Source organism: Trichoplusia ni, unplaced genomic scaffold (assembly GCF_003590095.1).
Source record: "Trichoplusia ni isolate ovarian cell line Hi5 unplaced genomic scaffold, tn1 tig00004168, whole genome shotgun sequence".
In the NCBI taxonomy this organism is placed as follows: domain Eukaryota; kingdom Metazoa; phylum Arthropoda; class Insecta; order Lepidoptera; family Noctuidae; genus Trichoplusia; species Trichoplusia ni.
The window spans coordinates 1122-9197 of record NW_020800528.1 but is presented as its reverse complement, the minus strand read 5'-3'; the positions used below and the strand labels follow the sequence as shown (position 1 = coordinate 9197).

General features: G+C 30.9%; 1 long non-coding RNA gene across 1 annotated transcript; it reads right to left on the bottom strand.

Moving 5' to 3' along the window:
• Nucleotides 1-7252: 7252 nt before the first annotated feature.
• Nucleotides 7253-7791, bottom strand: LOC113508236. The gene is made up of 3 exons (XR_003402001.1): nt 7691-7791; nt 7473-7607; nt 7253-7300 (listed from the first exon to the last, which is right to left on the bottom strand). It is a non-coding gene; the product is annotated as an uncharacterized LOC113508236 (long non-coding RNA).
• Between the last annotated feature and the right edge of the window lie 285 nt (nt 7792-8076).

Below are 8076 nucleotides of genomic sequence, written 5' to 3'. Positions count from 1 at the left end.
ATAAGATCTAGCTCGAGGAAAATAGTAAAATTAACAAGAGAAAATAAAGCATTTCTTAAAGCAATCGGTTTACTAAAATGAATATCTTAGATGTTTTATCCGCACCAACCTACGACAATACTGTTGAAGGCATCGAATACCATTCATATAAACCGTACGTGACTAGTTTTAACAGGAATGACGAGATACGCATACCTATCAACCAACAGGACTTGTATGTACTACCGTCAGCAAGCACTTTGTATTTGGAAGGAACCATAGTTGTTAATAAAAAGGATTCAAAAGAAGCGCGAGCAGTGTTCATTTTACTAATAATGCTCTACTCTATCTTTTCCAAGATATAAGGTACGAATTAAATGGCGCGGAGATTGATAAAATAAAAAATGCGGGAGTTACTACCACCATGAAATCATTAATATCGATGAATGAAAGTGAATCAAAGCTATCTCACGCATGGGGCTGGAACATTGATGGTATAAAAAATATTAATGGAGGTAATTTTTCCGTTTCTATTCCACTATGTAACATACTTGGTTTTGCTGAAGATTTTAAGAAAATTGTTATAAATAGTAGACATGAACTGATATTGCTAAGAAGTAACACGAACTTAAATGCAGTGAAACTGAATACTGGTGAAGTAATTGACGACATAAAGATCAATAAAATTATATGGCGTGTACCGCATGTTAAAGTATCGGACAAAGAAAAAATAAGTTTGTTAAAATTGTTAGAAAAAGATCGACCTCTTCAGATGATATTTAGAAATTGGGATTTATACGAATACCCAGCTCTACCAAAAACTACTAAACACACCTGGTCTATAAAAACTTCATCGCAAATAGAGAAACCAAGATACGTAATTATTGGTTTACAAACAAACAGAAAAAATAATTCAAGTTCTGATATGTCACAGTTTGATCACTGTCACGTTCGGGATGTTAAAGTATATCTAAATTCGACTTACTTCCCGTATGAAAACCTTAATATTAGTTTCGCGAATAATAGAATCGCTTTATTATATGAGCAATACATCCGATTTCAACAGTCTTATTACGGACGCCGTTCGGAGCCATTATTAAGTCAGAAACAATTTAGAGATATAGCACCACTATTTATAATCGATTGCTCTAGACAAGCGGACAACGTAAAAACAGGCCCTGTTGTCGATGTGAGAGTAGAAATTGAGAGCGAAGCGGAGATACCAGACCAAACTTCAGCATATTGTCTCATATTGAACGATTGTATCATTGAATACAAACCCTTAAGTAATACTGTGAGAAAAATATCATGAATCCAAATACTATCATAATAGATGTTCAAGGTTTTAAAGATCTTTATAACAATTTCATAATAAAGGAATTGGCTTTTGCTACTCGAGAATACACTCAAACATTTTTAGTAAAACCTCCATACTTGTTTAAATATTTGACAAGCGACGAAAAGAGACAAGTTAAATGGTTGGAAAGGCATAAAGGTATTTATTGGAACGAGGGATACATTGACTACAGAGAGTTTAAACGAATAATTGTTCCATATCTAGAAAATAAGGAAATTATTGTAAATGGCTTTGAAAAGATAAAGTGGATAAATGATCTTTGTGAGGATTGTGTGGTATCAGACCTTGGAACAACACATTGTATCAATTTCTCAGAGCTGTATAAAAAATATTGTGTTGGTCAATCTAATTTTAATTGTAATATACATGCAAAACATTGTGCACTTAAAAATGTGTTATGTATAAAAAAGTATTTAGAATGGTAAAATGTGTACCTACTCATTAAGTAAATAGTTTTGTAAATAAAAACGAATTTTAATTGTAGTGTACACACTATGTGCTCTAAAAAATGTGTTATGTTTGAAAAAGTATTTGGAGTGGTAATTAAATGTATTATTTACGATATATTTTTTAAATAAAACAACTTTTATCTATAATTGTATTTTTAATTCAAATTATACATCGTATACAAATTACAAAATTAAATTGAAACGAATAACCAATATAAATAAGATTAATAAAAACTGAATATAATTCTAGATCGATATCATCAAAAATCACTGTCTATTAAAGATTTAGAGATCTTTTTAACTAATGATTCTGTTTCATCCATAACACTGTCCATGGCATCCCTGACAATATACTGAGCACTTATCACAACATTCTCGTTTTCACTGTGTCATTTGTTTGAGAACTATTGTTGTTGCAGAGATCAATAACAGCAATTTTGATTAACTTAAGACCTCGTCGTTGTAATCGGCTGACAACAAAAGATTTCGTGGCATTCTGTTTTTTTAAAGTTTCTCTGCGACGCAGCTTCTGCTTTTTTTCTTTGGTTTTACATTGTTCTGGTTCAGTGCGACACAGCTCAGAGAATCCTTCGTAAGGATCCTGAGCATACTGGCTAAACACAATTTCTGAGTCAGATATCTGAAACAAGAAGATACGCAAAAATAAATAATCAATACTGGTGTACATAATCCACTAGTAGGTTAACGTTAGATTACAATAAATCTAACTTACCGTTGACATGATGATGTAAAATGTCACATATACTATATTATAGTAATAGTCTGTAAAGAATAAAAACGAAACCAACAATCAACTTTATATAAGACTTTAAAATTGTTAGCTTTGCATTTATTTGGGTCTGTATATAAATTGTTTGAAAACCACTCTTTCGTAAATATACTTAGAGTTCCATATTACATAACGGTTTTAGACTAAAGTATAAACTACAATCTTGCATAATATTTTACTTGCAACATTGCACAAGTGTCTACTCGTCCCACTACAAACTTATGTATTATATTGAATCATTGCAATCACAAATATTACAAGACATATGGAAAATAAAACACATGTCAAAAGTATTATATATTTTACTCTTCTAATTCAATAAAACAAGTTTGTACTCAACAAATAGTGTTTATAAGTGAAAAATTTATTAATGAAGCTTATTTTAATTTATACGTATTTACAATCTGTTTTACAAACAAGTATTTTATTTAATAACATATTTGTTTCTATAATATTACAGTTATTTGTATCTTAAATAATATAACTTATATTATGTACGTTAAATGATAACACATTGAGATAACATCAAGTCAAATAACCTTTTAAGATGGAAGTATGTCCCCACGCTTGGGTTGCAACATTGCATTTGGATATTAAACGTTTATCATCGTTACTTGATAGTGCTATTTTATTCACACTTTGTGTAAATATTTCATGTTTAATTGATTTGAATAAGATATTTTTTCGATGGATTATGTCTCTATTAAATAATACATGCTGATAATTATCAATAGTTAAATCACGGACCACACAAGACTTAATACCTTTTGCTTTCTTAATGACATTGTTCATCGTTTTTATTGAATATAATTTTGACCTTAAACCATCAAATTCGGTAATCAGCTCGCCACCCATTTCGTCTTTAAATAATCCCGGCACTTTATTATTTATTTGCGGTATCATAAATTTATTATTAATGTTATAGTTGCTAGTATCGAAGTACTGTAAAAAAAATATATTTTATATCGTTATAGAAATCATCCGTGTATATAATATATACAAAAGAATCCGTGTCAGTGTAGCATAATTTTACTCTATCGCCGTAAAAAGGTTTAACTATGTTATAATGAAAATGATACATATGTGATTTAGACAGTTCTAATACAGTAAAGCCTATGTATATCGGTTTATCCAATATTAAACGGTCAGGTTTCATTTGTATTGCTACTAAGTTTTCCGATAAAACTGAAGCACTATGAAAATAAGGATTGCTTATGAGTTTTTCAGCACAAGTATATTTTTTTGGTTTTATTATTTGGACTATTCCATGAGTTCACTAAATGAACAGTCACCCTTTTTTCTGTATTTTCTAAAGTTTTACCAAAAACGCTATTGTTTAATAACTTAAAGAAATCCTGCTCAAAAACACTTTTTGCGTTTTGTCGTAATTTGGTATTTAATTCGATGTACTCCTTTAAATATGCACTTTGTCGAAACGTAATGACTCTATGTATTTTACGTAATAATAAACCATGCTCAAGACATTTCTTTAAGTGTACATAATGAATCACGTATTTATACTTATTGTAGAGATTTGCAATAAGTTTTTCTGTTTTACCGCCCGGGGGTTTACATTTTTCAGCACAGAAAGGTAAGTCGTCGTGTAAATTATGTAACGTTTCAGGGTATAAGAGATCTACTTCAAGTATAAAACCCCATTCCGCGTTATCTCTAATATTTTCTACGACTAACTGATCTATTTCGTGTTGATTTAAAAATCGGAAACCCGAGTGAGGTAAATACTGACACATACTATAGCCGTAAATATTATTACAGTCTAAATAACTTATAAAACACTGTGGTTCCACTGCATCATACGATGACATATATCTATTATTAGCTTTTGCATAGCGGTGGGAACACATACATAAACCTCCTCTTATACCGCTTTGAATCATTCGCACAATAGATAAGTCTGTTATAAGTTCTAATTTAACTCCCGTCTTTAAAAGCATAGCATCAAATGATAAACTAGGAGCAGTAATATAAAACGCAGGGTCGAGCTTATAATGCACTTTACAAGTTTTTCGAAAATTTTGAAATATGTCCGTAAGTAATAGTACATCAGTCTTTAAATATTAGTCAGTATATTCACCCATCGTTTTTATGCCAAATTTGGTCCATACCGAGTTAGCGTGGTTGTAGTCCTCCTGTGAAATATGCTCATTACTTAAGGAATTCAAAAATAAATGTTTCGGTGGTAACGTTTTTTTCTTCATAGCAATTCCAATTGCTCATGTAATCGTAAGGATAAATGCCTTTTCGGGTAAGTAAATTAAACTGATCATTTATAGGGAAGTGAAAGCGCAAGCAAATAAAATCCTCAATTCGCATAGTCTTTGATAGCTTGTCTAAACTAGTGCCTAAGAAATTAAATGAATCTAAAAATCTAATTTGTACGTAGGTATTCATTCTCGTCGATATGTATAAATTTGGAAAATGATATATATTTTTCTTTGGTTCTAGGGGTGATATTTAATTTGCCAGGCGTTTCACCTAACTTTTTAATAAAAAGGTGACAGTCGTATCCTGATAAATTATGAAAAAATATTGGTATGAACATAGGTAGCTTATATTGTAAATTACAATGTCGATGAGCTGCACCGCGATATCGACCAGTAATATGACAGTGATCTCTTACTTTATTATTCCATAACAGATTATCGCATATGTGACATTTCCAAGCTTTTTTGTAATCAATTCCGTCTTTCTCAGAAAATATAATCGAAACATTTTGAGTTAATATGTTATAAATTCTTTTGACGTCTTCAGTAAGGAACTTTATAAATTTCGATACACAATCAATTCCACGATAAGTTTTGAATTCATTAAAATTATCATCGCACGATGAAACAATATTATACGCGAAGGCTGAAGGAACGTGTCGTTGTAAGCGTGACGTGTTAGCGGTGTCCGATTCATGGCCGGAAATCGGTTCGAGTAATGTTTCGAAATCAGCGTAGATTATGAAAGGAATGTCTTGTTTTTTATTATAATTTTTGAATTGTAAAAATGTTCCTTTATCAGGCAATACAGTAATACCTCCTGCACACAAATGATTTTCAAAACGTTCTTCACTTGAAAAAAACACTAAACAGGTTTCGCAGAAATATATCTTACTATGATGCTTTGTTATTTGGGTTTTAACGAGGCGTGGTAAATCTTTAATGAGACAATAGTGAGATGAATTCGAATTTTCTAAAAACAGTAAATGAATTTTCTTAGATTTATGATTAATTTTCTCAGATTTGTATAGAGGTCCTGTTATAGTCTTACTACCTCTTAAACCGTAAATATAAATATTTAAAAAAGGATTGTTCCTTTCAAAAGTATCTATATCAGAAAAAGTGATTGGCAATTGGATATCATTTACGTTCAAGACATCGCGGAAATGAGGATACGATGTTATTCTTTCAGGATGTCTATTCGTTGGGTATAAAGCAGCAACTACACACCACAAAAAACAACACTCGTCATTATTGAAATGAAACGACTTTTACGGATTTTATCGCGGTTTAATTTTTGGTTTTAGTTCCCGACGTTTCGACACCTTTGCAGGTATCATGGTCACGGGCAGACTGAGATGGTGTTCGTCTTGACAGAAGATGTTGCTCGTTCTACCTTCATATTTTTAATTAATTATTTATGGTCCGAACTACGCAGTATGAGCTCACTGTGTCGTGATGTCTTGCAGCGCTGCTCTTGGGTTTAGCCTTGAGTTTTTGTATTATTGGGTCCCAAGTAGGTGATATCTTCCAGCCATCTTCTCTATTGAAATTAGGGTGTTTTTTAATCTCAATAGCCTCGCGAAACATCCTTGGTAGGAATTTGGATTCTTTAGCGAGGATCTGTGGTTGATCAAATCTAATATAATGGCTGGAGCCTTCAGCATGTTCGGCGACTGCAGACTTCGTTGAAAGTAAAAATCGTTTCATTTCAATGTCTAACATTCGCGTAAACCTAAGAAACCACTACTCGTCATTATTTTGAATATTCAAACATGCTTTCTTATTTTTAATGTATTTAGGTAAATCTATAAATTGCGATCCGCTGAGAGGTTGATATTTATTAATATTTATTTCTAGATGTGAATTATTCAAAAACGTCCATCCGCTGTCCCTTTCTTGAAAGTCATCAATTTTTTTTAATATTATAGATACAGCTTTTTCATAGAAAGATTTGAAGTTGTAATTTAAATGAATAATGAATTTTTTGTTGCAAAAGACTTTAACTCTTGGAGGTCATTTTTAAACATTAAAAAATTAGCGAAATATTCAAAATTAATTTTAACAGAATAATGTTTTTGAAGCGAACTATCAATTAAAGATTTAACTTGATCATTAATAATGTTTAAAAAGTTTTCTGGGTAAATATTTATTTCCGTTTTAGGTGTAGCTATCCGGTAACTTGTAATACGTCCTTTCAAACAGGAATGTATTATTGCGACGTTATCATTGATGTGAATAGTACTATTATTTTTATGCTTATTAGTTCGCAAATGGTTACTCCAACGACGAAAATCCACTTCAATGTTGCAAACCGAACAGAATGGCATTTTATCTATTGAAACTTATAAAAAAGTAATCGTACCTGCGAGGTATATTTTTTTGTGTAAATACTACTTTAAAAAACTAAAACTTAATCACAGGATCTGTTGACTGCTGCTACTATTAGATTATGGTATATTTTCATCACAAGCACCAAAGTAACGGCTCTATTCTGCTTCTGAAAAACCATAAAACTTAGGTTAGAAATAGTGTACACACAAAAATGTAATTTAGACTTAAGTACGCGGTACAAGAACCGGGGTCATTTTCTTTACATAAAAACCTGTGATTATAATATTATTATTTAAGATAGCTCAAATCTATTTTAAAAACCAAAAGAAAATCATTACCTCCTTTTTTAATTGATTATCAATACCTCAGATGATTGTCGTATCGTATTTTTAATCGTAAATTGTAAGATCTTATTCACTGCGCGACGATCTCTGTTTCCCAAAGGTATTAAGGAATTTTAACATTTAGGAGTCCTGAAAAAACAAAAATACATGAGCTTAAGTATCCATAGGTGTTAATGATCGTGAAGCAATTAGTTAAATAGTTAAAGACTTACCTTACAATGTTGAGACAAGAGTTTCTTCGAATTACAGGTAATTCATGAGATTTATTAATTTTAGTTAAGTTTAGTAAGTAAACTGTGAGTGAAAATTATTTATTATGACATAGGTCTAACATGCAGCAAAAATTACGAAATTATGAATGTACCTAAGTTTCAAATTGCAATTATTGTTGTTTGCATTGTTTTACGTAGGGTTGTCGCACAAAGAATATAAATAATATTATCATTACAGAAATAACAAGTTGTAGCTTGTTAAAAATAATGCAGAATGAATGACTTAAGTTGAGTACTTGTTCAAAACTAATTATTTTTAGCATATTAAAATCTGCGATCCGTTTGGTTAAATAGATATTAATAAATTTTACTTTAGCAAAAAATCT